Here is a 12,610-nt window from a genome sequence, read left to right on the forward strand (position 1 = left end):
TTTTGATTGATAATTGTTGGGTTATCATCTGTGCTTAAGGTCTTTATCGTTTAACTCATTCGGTAACTGATGTTTGTCTTTATTGATATGGGGACATACAGTAATGACATGAACTGGTTGGTAATTCCTTGATTTTGCAATATCACCTAGGGATAGGGGTAGGACGATCAATTGTGTTAACTTCTGTTTATAATGCGGTATTAATTACTAGGGGAGGCTAGGGATAGCAAGCCAGTACTTAATATTAGGCTCTTTTCGCCGAGGGATCAGGTTAAGGATAGGCTAAGAAAGTCACATAACAATTAATTAATCAAACTAATATTCAAGAGGACTAGATAAGAGAGGGTGGATTAGATGAAATTGTAAACCCCCAACAACATCCATTCATCCATTATTTTCTTTTGTCAATTGAATCAACTTTATTTTGCATGTTAATATTTTTGTTCTCAAATCCAATTTATTAATTTTTATTTTCAAGTCTTATTATTTTAATTCACGTGAACGAGAAAGCCTTTCGAGTCTCTTGGGAAAACGGTACCTGGTCTTACCATTTATATTACTTGTACGATTTGGTACGCTTGCCAATTTCTCAACACTGGGACCCTATAGTAAAGAAAGGAATCCAGGACCATCCAAGGTAAGGGAAGCTAACCCTATTATATTTTTGCTTGTTTATGAGGTATATATATTGGGTTATGAGTATCAAGGGCTATAACATGAATTTGTGAATCTCACTGGAATGATATTTGTGAATCTGTGAATCTGTATCAAGGATTATGAGTAATGTACGGTTTGGTAGAGAACCTTACGTCAAGGGTTATTGTTTCTTTTCAAAATTTTGTTGCAGTTCTTTATTTATTAATGGTAACCAGGATAGGTTATTGATGGGTATAGAAAATATAAGTGTGTGTTGTGGTATCATAGGTATTATGGAAAGAAAATCTTGGAGAGTGCACAGATAGATGTATGTTGGACTGTATAGGGAACACGGTGAACAGAAGTAGTTGCGTGACTTGGTAGAGATATAATACATGCATGAAAAATGGATTAACAGGGTCAAGGTTACATAAACTAGGGTTTTATAAATTATATGATGTAGAGGATGTGAAGTTATATTTGTTAAGGAAATCTTCTGAAATACACGTATGTGAGGAGATCAATATACCCGGGGTCTATGGATGGTTGTTTTATCATTTAATGATGAGAAGAGAATTACGAGTAGATGCTAGAAAAGTATGATCTTATTTATGAAGTGCAGTTTCCATGAAAAGAGTTGTATATGGTATGGTAGGAAAATCTAATGCAAGAGAGATATATGCAAAAAGAGTAATATATGCAGAAAAAGTATATTGTCAGTACAAGAATTAGAGAAATAAGGTATATGAAATATAATAAATATGGTTAATAATAGTAGGTGAATGAAATATGTTCATGGGTTGTTAATAAGAATAGGGAGTTGATGACTAAAGGTTGTCATAGTTGTTTTAAGAGAAACTGTGTTTGTAGTATGTTTCAGAGATGGATAAAATCAAACCTTGGATATTTCGTGGGCCTAAGTATGGTTGTTTATTGTATTTTATGTATTTGAAATGACATTATACTGGGAGGATTTATGACTGACGTTACATTACGTTAGTTTTCAAATTATATTATATTAGTTTATAAATTATATTACATTATGTTAGTTTATAAATCATATTATTTTATGTTAGTTTATGAATGACTTTATTAGGTTGTTATATAAATAATATTATATTAGGTTAGTATATTAGTGATAATATATTAATAAAATGTATTATATTAGGTGGTGCAGGAGATAAAGTTCCTCAAGTGATATCTAATTCTTTAGAATTGATTTACGTAATTTCTTTGAGGTTTTATGTTGTCAGAGCATAATGGTAAATTATACATGCATTACATTTTGAAAAGGTTGTTTACTGAACAAAATATCCCAATTCGGAAATGGCTACGGATAGTGTGGATGCACGAGAGTTTGTCTGGTCCTAATTCAATAGGGACGTAACTATTGTCTATTCGTTTGATATTTTTGGCATGACTTTATCTACGATAGAATAATTTGGGTTTGACAAAAATGTATGTTAGGATGATTAGGAATGTGTGATAATATTAATTCACTAGCAGTACCAAAAACATTTATATGGTTATATGTACTCTCATCGTATCGGTGTAAAAACTGAGGTATTATCTTTCCTCTTGTGAGAGGGTAGAAAGGTAGGTCTCTTCGTCTATAAAAGGCGGTAGAAGAGACAAGGTTCAAGTGCCACTCTTTCCTCTTTCGGGAGGGTAGAAAGAGTAGGATGTCTCGCCCGTAGGTTTTCTAATCGAGCTGAGTGTAGTGCCCGTTGTGAAAGTAGCAGAGTTTTTACTTATAAGTCTTGAGGAGCAGGGGAGATAGATTTGAAGCTGCGGTGGAGGATGACTCGAACTATCCTGTTTTGGTGAACAAGTGTCCTGCTTTGGTGAATAGATTTTATATGAGAGAGTACAAAGAGACAATGTATATTTCTGTAGTTATTGGTTTGGTGTACTGATTGAATATGTCATGTTAACTATATTACTTTGTTAACTAATAATTGATGTGTTGATGTTGTATTAGATGATGATTACGGTAGCTTACCCTTATTGTTTGTGTGTGAATGCGATGATCGTATAACTCGTATTGTTATACGGGAGCAGATGTTAATACAGATGTTCTAGTTGATAATTAGAGCGGAAAGAAGTCGGGAATGGAACAGGGAAAGATTTCTATTATTTTTGAACAGTTTCAGTTAATTTGAGTTATGTTATTTCATTTCAGTTGACTTGGAGATACAAGTCTATGATAAATGTTCTCTTTGGATTGTAGTGGACTATTGTTTATTTTCTCAGTCTAATATTTATATGGACATTTTCTTTTGTTTTCGTTTTAAAGAAGAATATTTTTGTTTTATGTCGTAACAATCAGAAATGGGATGTTACAGAAAAGGCCAGTGCTCAACGTTGGATCTAACACTTAACGGTAGGCGCGACTCTCTCTTCTCCCATCAGCGTTGGCACTTAAGCGTTTGACAGTGGCTTTATTCACAAAGCTAGCACTCAGCCTTGAAACTGGCGCTGAGCGGTGGATGCGATTCTTCCTTTGTACCTTTTTTCATCCTTTCTTAAGTCCAACTCCTTCCTACCTCACTCTCCATCATTCAATTCTTGTCTAATCCTGTCAAAACAAGAAAAAACCAAGCATAATATCTCTAAAACCATCTTTGACTCTCTTTGATTTCAAGCTAATTTTTAAGTCATGCAGGGTGTATTTTGTATCAAAATTAAGTATGAAAATAACGGTTTTTGAACCGTTATCACTTTTCAACTGCTGTTTCGGATCAGCCTTGACAATTTTTGGTTTTGCCATCATTATCAGCTCTTCTCCATCTTTGACCTTGTTGACATCATTTTGATATGTTTGTTTGTCCTTTCTTGTCAAAAACCTTGTAAATCTATTATAAGTTAAATTTAATCTTTGCGCTTCAAGATGAGTATCTTTTCCTTGAACTGCCTTATGTTGCAAGTTTCCTGTTTCAAAAGATTCATAAAAACCATTAGTGGCGGATTTTGATTTCTTATTGCAAGGTGCATATATGAAATCGATTTTGAATTCACAAATTCTTTTGGGTCGCGAAACAGAAGTCATCCCCGGGTTTATAGTTTATTCAATGAAAAACAAAGTCGACTAGTTATTCAAATATTTTATGAAAACCAGCTATGGTGCCAATTGTTGGAAAACAGGTAGGCTTCAATTTACACCAAGAAGGGGAGGGGGGTGAATTGGTGAGTTCTCAAAATCAGAGACTTTTTTCAATCTTTAAAACAAAGTTGAAAACCTTACAAGTCTTTCTTGAAACGCAAGTAATGAAAAATGTGTGCAGCGGAAAATCGTAGTTGACTATGCAAATAATACAGTCGGCTGAAAATAAAAGAGCAGGGATAGAGAATCAAACACTGGTTTTTATACTGGTTCGGCCAACAATGCCTACATCTAGTGTCCTTCCAACCTAGGAAGCAAATGCACTATAATGGTCAAGGTTTTTACAACAAGGCTTTTATAGAAGACCTCCACGTCAAAAATATAAAACACCCCTCTAACCCTCTAACCAAAATATAGGCATACAACGCAGCAAGACTTGCAATAAGAAATTCCCTCTTCTGCAATCTGCAAAACACCACTTTGAACAATCCTCAAAGTGAACCAGACTCCACGAGTCTATCCCCTGTAGTCACAACAGGTACATAGAGCAATCTTCACGGATGCCAAGCTAGAATCTTGATCAAACAAGATACACCTCAACATGCAGAAGATGATCAATCAATGAGTGTGCAGACAATCTCCCTTTGAATCTCTTTCAAGAACGATCACCACGGTCTACTTGGAGAATTCTTGGAGCTCTATAAACCAGAGATATCAATCTGAAACAGAATGTAAAAATGTTAGATCACCAAAATTCTCTGAACAACTTCGTGTTCAGTCTATTTATAGAATTCTGTTAAGCAAATGTTCTCTTAGTTGAATAAGCTACTAATATAGTCGACTATATCAAAATGTGTTATAACAGTTAAGTCAGACCAGTAGCATTCATTCAACCAAAATCAATTCTCATTCAATACAATTGACTCAAAATCAATGCTTAACTAACTTTTGAAAATATAGCCATTACTATACATGTGCATAATAGAATATCAAAACAAACAACTAATGCAGCGAATGGCGCACACAGTCGACTTCGACATGTCAGAGCAAATTGAAATTCTTTCCTTCTCAAAATCTCACATAGCATTGATTCTCAAAATCTATACAAAGACTTTAACATAGTCGATTCAATTAATATTGGAGTCGACTTTACTGCAGCTTTGTCACACAGTTATAAGTTGACAAAAGTGCTTGTAGTTTTCATACATTAAACATGTGCAATGCATTCAAATATGATGTAACAAGTACAAGCTCAATAAGTATGCATTGACATAACAATATAGCACATAAACATGTTCAACAATATATTAACCAATCATCATAAGAACATGTAACACAACAACAACATATGTGCGTTATTAAGCAATGTGTTTTCATCATCAAAAACCATAGTGATATATGTTGTCAACAATCTCAACAATAAGATCCCGATGATTCTTGGAATGTCGTTCCTGAAGATGGCCAAAGTGGTCATAAATGTCTATGATGGGGTGATTATGCTTAAAGACCAAGAAGAAAAGGTGATCTATAATGTCTTCAAAGAGAAGTAGATGTAAGTAAAAAAGAGGGCTAAGCATAAAGCTTCAAAGAAGGATGCAGCGGTTGCTAGACCTAAATCTGCTAAACCGGACAACAAAGGTAATAATTGTGTTTTAATGCAAGTAAAGGAAGAGAAGAAGGTTGACAAAGGAGGGACAATCCACTTTGACTTGAAGGATGCACCATTCAAGCTTGGTACACCTGTAAGTTACAAGAAGAAGTTGTGGGTGGTGAAAGGCTTTAAAGAGAATGGAGTGATAGAGATTGAAGCTCCATATTCCAGGAGAGTCAAAAAGGTGGACCGGAAGCAATTGATGAGTTGGTGTTATGAAGGTAAAGAAGACACCAACATGAAGGACGAAACATGAGTTGTACTGGGTCAAGCTAGTGACATTAAAAGAGCGCTTGCTAGGAGGCACCCCCGTGTCAACTGCCACCATGATCAGGGGAGTTTCCTTTTCCCTTCTCCTCCCTTTCCCGCTTTTATTGCCCTTGTCCTTGATCTGTTGACTGTTATGATTGCGATCTTATGCTTGTGACACATTGAGGACACTATGTAGTTTATGTGTGGTCTATTGGGGGAGATACTGATTTTTCGTTGTTAGTATATGTTTTCTGCGTTAAATTTTTTGTTTTCTAGGTAGTTTTTGCTATGTCTTGTGTACAGTTTTACATGTTTCTCCTAATTTTTGGACTTTGTTTAGGTTGTAGATGTGTCTTTCAATTCATTGATACTCTGATTGATTGGAAATCCTTGCTTTTCTTTGCTTGGGAAGATGATTATGATGTTTGAGAGGTTGGATTGATTGTGATAGAAATACCCTGTGTGAGATTTGAGCCACTTGATATTCTTTCTTGTGTGTGATGTCTCTTGATTGCTTGCACATATGCTTTGGCTTGACTCTTTTTTATAATTCTTGATGGATATGCATGTTTGAAAGTGATTAAGGCGGTTTTGTTGTTGAGCCCCTCTAGCCAGATGAGCCTACCCTATTTTGATCCTTTGATAGCCCCGTTGAGGCTATGCTTTCCCCATTTCTTTGTTTTGAAGCTTATACACTAGCCCTTAGTGAAAAACCATGATTACCTTAACCTTAGGGAATTTTGGAGCTTTGAAAGTGTTTTGGGAATAAGTGTGGTCTCTTGGGAGATTTAGAGAATTCGCTAGTTGGTTCATCTTCTTGTTTTTGTTTTGTAAGTATGTGTGTATCTTGTCTCTTAGAGTTGTGTCCTAGATAGAGAGAAAAGAAAAGAGACAAGATGGGAAAAAAAATACAGAAAATTGAGAAAAATTAAAAAAAATACTGAATAATGGAATCAAGAAGAGGATTGAATTACAGGGTTTTGGGTGTGATTTGACTGAGTTTTCACTTGTTCCCCATTGCTCCTCTATTTCTTTTGGTTTGTAGCTCCTCATCCATATTTATCCTCCCTTGTCCTTGGCCCCATTGCATCCATAAAAGACCTTTTGATTCAAACATGCATATGTGTTTTAGTGTTGATATTAGAGGCCTGCCAAGTTTGTTTGTTGCTTGCTTTCTTGAGTGCATTGAGTTCACATCGTTTACCCTAGACACTTGAGAGAAACGCTGATAGTATGCATCTGTGAGGTTCTTTTCTTTTGATTCACCTCTTGAGCTGATTGATCATTTTGCCATGTTTGGAATTGCTTGGATGACTTCATGAGTATCTGCTTTCTTTGAAACTGTATTGGATACTGTCTACTTCATTTCTTTGTCCAGATTTCTTGAGGACTGTAACTCTGTTTGTTTATTTCCTTGTCAGTCTTTGTTCTTCCGTGTGCTGAGTTTATGTTACCTCCCTGATGTCCTATGAATTGTTCCTTGTTCGACTTCTTGATTTTGCCTGTCTATTTTGATGAATCAATATTTTATACTATTCACTTAGCTTTTCACACCATATTGTGTTAGTGAAATGTGTTTAATTCTCCATTTTTATCTCATTTTCACTATTTGGGCTGAAAGACTAATTCTTATCCGGGTTAATTTGAATTATTTGGGCTTAATTATTTCAATCATTTTGTGCAGGACAATCATTGTTGAAAGGTTGAGAAAAAATCCATTGAAGTTGGCAAGTCCTGACCGAACGGTCTGTTGAAGGCTTGACCGAACGGTCTGCTGAAGCCATGACCGAACGGTCTGCTGAAGCCTTGACCGAACGATCTTGATGAGGTCTACACCGATCACCTGTTCCTGAGCCTGTAAAGCACTACAGATGGAACAACCAGTTGATGACCAAGACCGAACGATCTTGGAAGCCCATAGAAATTCTATTGAACCCTACACTGAATGGCCAAGCACTATAGATCGAACAGTCTGCTGATGATTAATATCGAACGGTCTTGGTAGCTGCATGTGAGTCCAGACCCAACGGTCTTGTTGAAGCCTACACTGAAGGCCTGTCAGTGACCGAGCACTACACTACCGCACGGTCTTGTGAAGACTGCACTATGCACCAATGAACTAACCTCCAGAGTAGTGTTTCACCGAACGGCAAGCTAGTATGACCGAACGATTTAGGTTAGGCCCATCAGGAGGGCATTTTGGTATTTTAGGGGTATAAAAAAAACCCTAAAAATAGATTTCTCTGTAAGCTCCCAACCGCCAGTTGCATTTCTCTTGGGGAGCATCTTCTTCCTCCTCCCCCTTTGGGGAGGTTTAGGTTTTGCCTTCATTCTATTTTCAGGTAGTAAACTCCTTTTACATTGCAATTTAAGAGTTGAAATTAGTCCTGCAATTACTGTTCATTTTCTTTCTCATCTCTAGTGGTTGTTCTTTTACTGTTCATGCTCATTTTCATTTCTGCATTTTGAATGTCATTCTCGCTTCCATTGCAACTTTCAATTCGTTTTAATGCTTTGCTTGTGTATTTTACTGTTTGCAACTTCACATTTTGTTATGTTAGTCTCGTTTCTACTGTGTTGTTTTGTTTCTGCCATCAATTCTGCATTCTGCATTTTTAGTTTCTGCATCTCGCTACTGTTTTGTTTAAACCGATCGGTCACTCCATGTAGACCGATCGATTCTTAACTTGTTAACTTAAAACCGTTCGGCCTTGTTTAGAACTGTTCGGTCATCTGTAGGATCGTTCGATCTTCATGCTTTGTTTATTCATTTCAGTGTTTTCAATTATGTTTNGTTGTGTTTAATTTCCAGTTTTAATTTAATTTAATTCTCCTTGCAAAAATACTTTCAACCCCCCCCCTCCACTTTGTGTTAGACCTAAGACTGAACCATATTTGGTCCTTGAGAGACGACCTAGGAGTCACTTCCTAGTCTATACTGCATTTTTTTATGCTCATTAAATATTGCATGGGGTGCGACACTCATCAAAATTTTGGCGTCGTTGCCGGGGACCAACGGTTCAGTTTTAGGCCTTTTGTTGTGTTAGTGTGTGTTATGTTTTGTCTTGTGTTGTGAGTGTATCGTTCTATTTTGTGTGTTTGTCATTGTGTGTTGCATTTAGGTAGATTTAGTTGCATATTTTCATTGCATTCTTCTTTTCCCCCTTCTTTCCCATGTCTACCTATTTTGGCTATGTGAACACTGCTTCTTCTGCCTGTGTCTATGATTATGACTCTGTTGATTTCTATGTTGAGAACAGAACGGTTCCTCCTCTATCTCATGAGAGTGCTCCTAGGGAGCGGTTTCCACTTGATGAGGAGGATATTGGTTGTGTTTTCAACACTGGACTGATAGATTTGCTGCCTAGGTTTCATGGTTTTGCAGGTGAATGCCCATATAGACATTTGGAGGAGTTCTACACCATATNCTCTTCAATGAAACCTCCAGATGTCCCGGATGAGGACATGTTCTTAAGGGCATTTGAGTACTGGTTACATGGAGCGGAAAGGGATTGGTGTTGTTGTATTACTCCAGGATCCGTCACTAGTTGGGAAGATCTTGAGCATCAGTTTCTTGACAAATTCTCCCTTGTGTGGTATGGTTACAGCGACGATCCTGGGTGGACTGATCCTAACTTGGGATGGTATGGTATTTCACAGCATCAATATCAAGAACCATTATTCTAGACTCCTTATATGCCTCCACTAGTCCAGGAACCACAACACCTGCAGTTTCATGAGCATGCCTAGTCTTCATCTGTTGATGATAGGAATTTGGAAAGCAAGCTTGATTCTTTTTTGAGTTTGGTGACACAGCTAGCATCCAACCAGAGACCAGCACCTCCATCTGCATCTGTTGCTCGGGTTTGTGCTTTATGTCATTCCAGTGACCACTATACGGATACCTGTCCTTCTTTGAACCACCTTGTTGTTCTTGATGTGCCTAACGCTTATGCTTCAAACATCTTCAACAACAGGCAGCCGCAAGAGCAAAATCAGAGGCAACAAAAACAACAACAGCTAGAGGCACCAACCCAACATTATATTTCTTCTGAGCCTAAATTGTTTGGGTTGTGGGGGCAGATGGCCACGCAACACATTGAGGAACAATCTTATGTTTCAGAGGAATCACCATTTCAGACTGCTCAGATTCCAGATGATGTTGGTGCCTTCCACATAGGAGATGGGGAGCAAAGTCATGAGCTTACTACTACGCCATCTACTTTCCCACCCTCCTATGTCCCCACTCTTGCACCTGAGGAGACTGATGAAGAATTGAAGGAACAGGCAGATATGAGCAACACCTTTGAGATAGGTAGACCACTGTCATCTTTCACCACTTTAACCACATCCAAGGAAGTGGAGGTAAGCATACCTAAGATTGATTCTGTTGTTGATGATCATTTTGTTGATAGGTATATTATTGATGATTGTATTATTGATGAGCATGATTTTCATTACCCCTCTTTGCATGATGAGAACCACCTTGTGTTATCACATCTGAATGTTTGTTCTCCATGCACTAAACATGAATCTTAACCTGTGATTGATATTGTTTCTATTTCTGAAATTGATTCATGTTCTGAGGGTATATCTGAGGTTCAGCCTGTTACACTGCGATTGGGTGTTATACCCCTGCATGTTATTTCTGTAGAACCATATTGCACTAACCATGTTGCAGGAGGTACATATGAATTTGATCAACACACACCCATGGTGGAAGACAAGGGTGCCAGCATACACGACAGTTTGAAGATTATTAGGCACCAACTGAACCCACTCATCAACAATCATTGCTTCTTAGATCCAACTGTGGGGGACATCTCCCTGCTTAATCAAATTTGGAGACTGAAGCAGTTCCTCCTCAAGACTTCCTTACTGAATCCAATGGTGGAAGATCTGTCCCTGAAAGTCCAAAATTGGCAATTGCCACCATGATCAGGGGAGTTTCCCTTTCCCTTCTCCTCCCTTTCCCGCTTTTATTGCCCTTGTCCTTGATCTGTTGACTGTTATGATTGCGATCTTATGCTTGTGACACATTTAGGACACTGTGTAGTTTATGTGTGGACTATTGGGGGAGATTCTGATTTTTCGTTGTTGGTTTATGTTTTCTGCGTTAAATTTTTTGTTTTCTAGGTAGTTTTTGTTGTGTCTTATGTATAATTTTACATGTTTCGCCTGATTTTTGGACTTTGTTTAGGTTGTTGATGTGTCTTTCACTTCATTGATACTCTGATTGATTAGAAATTCTTGCTTTTCTTTGCTTGGGAAAATGATTATGATGTTTGAGAGGTTGGATTGATTGTGATAAAAATACCCTGTGTGAGATTTGAGCCACTTGATATTCTTTCTTGTGTGTGATGTCTCTTGATTGCTTGCACATATGCTTTGGTTTGACCCTTTTTGATAATTCTTGATGGATATGCATGTTTGAAAGTGATTAAGGCAGTTTTGTTGTTAAGCCCCTATAGCCAGATGAGCCTACCTTATTTTGATCCTTTGATAGCCCCGTTGAGCCTATGCTTTCCCCATTTCTTTGTTTTGAAGCTTATACACTAGCCCTAAGTGAAAAACCATAATTACCTTAACCTTAGGGAATTTTGGAGCTTTGGAAATGTTTTGGGAATTAGTGTTTTTGAGGTTCTTTGCATTTGATTCACTGATAGTGTGCATCTGTGAGGTTCTTTGTTTTGATTCACCTCTTGAGCTGATTGATCATTTTGCCATGTTTGGAATTGCATGGATGACTTCATGAGTATCTGCTTTCTTTGAAACTGTGTTGGATACTGTCTACTTAATTTCTTTAGTCTTTGTTCTTCCGTGTGTTGAGTTTGTGTCACCAACTTGATGTCCTATGAATTGTTCCTTGTTCGACGTCTTGATTTTGACGAATCAATATTTTATACTATTCACTTAGCTTTTCACACCATATTGTGTTAGTGAAATGTGTTTAATTCCCCATTTTTATCTCATTTTCATTATTTGGACTGAAAGACAAATTCTTATCCGGGTTAATTTGAATTATTTGGGCTTAATTATTTCAATCATTTTATGCAGGACAATCATTGTTGAAAGGTTGAGAAAGAATCCATTGAAGTTGGCCAATCCTGACCGAACGGTCTACTGAAGGCTTGATCGAATGGTCTGCTGAAGCTTTGACCGAACGGTCTTGGTGAAGTCAGCACCGATCACCTGTTCCAGAGCCTGTAAATCACTACAGACCGAACGACCAGTTGATGACCAAGACCGAACGGTCTTGGAAGCCCATACCAATTTTGTTGGACCCTACACTGAATGGCTGAGCACTACAGACCGACGGTCTGCTGATGATTAATACCGAACGGTCTTGGTAGCTGCATGTGACTCAAGACCGACCGGTCTTTTTGAAGCCTACACTGAAGGCATGTCAGTGACCGAGCACTACTCTACCGAACGGTCTTGTGAAGACTACACTACGCACCAATGACCGAACGACAAGCTAGTATGACCGAACGGTTTAGGTTAGGCCCATCAGGAGGGCATTTTGGTATTTTGGGGGTATATAAAAACCGTAAAAACAGATTTCTCTGTAAGCTCCCAGCCACCACTTGCATTTCTCTTGGGGAGCATCTTCTTCCTCCTCCCCCTTTGGGGAGGTTTAGGTTTTGCCTTCATTCTCTTTTCATGTAGTAAACTCCTTTTACATTGCAATTTAAGAGTTGAAATTAGTCCTGCAATTACTGTTCACTTTCTTTCTCATCTCTTGTAGTTGTGCATTTACTGTTCATGCTCATTTTCATTTCTGCAATTTGAATGTCATTCTCGCTTCCATTGCAACTTTCAATTCGTTTTAATGCTTTGCTTGTGTATTTTACTGTTTGCAACTTCACATTCTGTTATGTTAGTCTCGTTTCTACTGTGTTGTTTTGTTTCTGCCATCAATTCCGAATTTTGTGTTTTTAGTTTCTGCATCTCGCTACTGTTGTGTT

Source organism: Vigna radiata, chromosome 10 (genome assembly GCF_000741045.1).
Source record: "Vigna radiata var. radiata cultivar VC1973A chromosome 10, Vradiata_ver6, whole genome shotgun sequence".
In the NCBI taxonomy this organism is placed as follows: domain Eukaryota; kingdom Viridiplantae; phylum Streptophyta; class Magnoliopsida; order Fabales; family Fabaceae; genus Vigna; species Vigna radiata.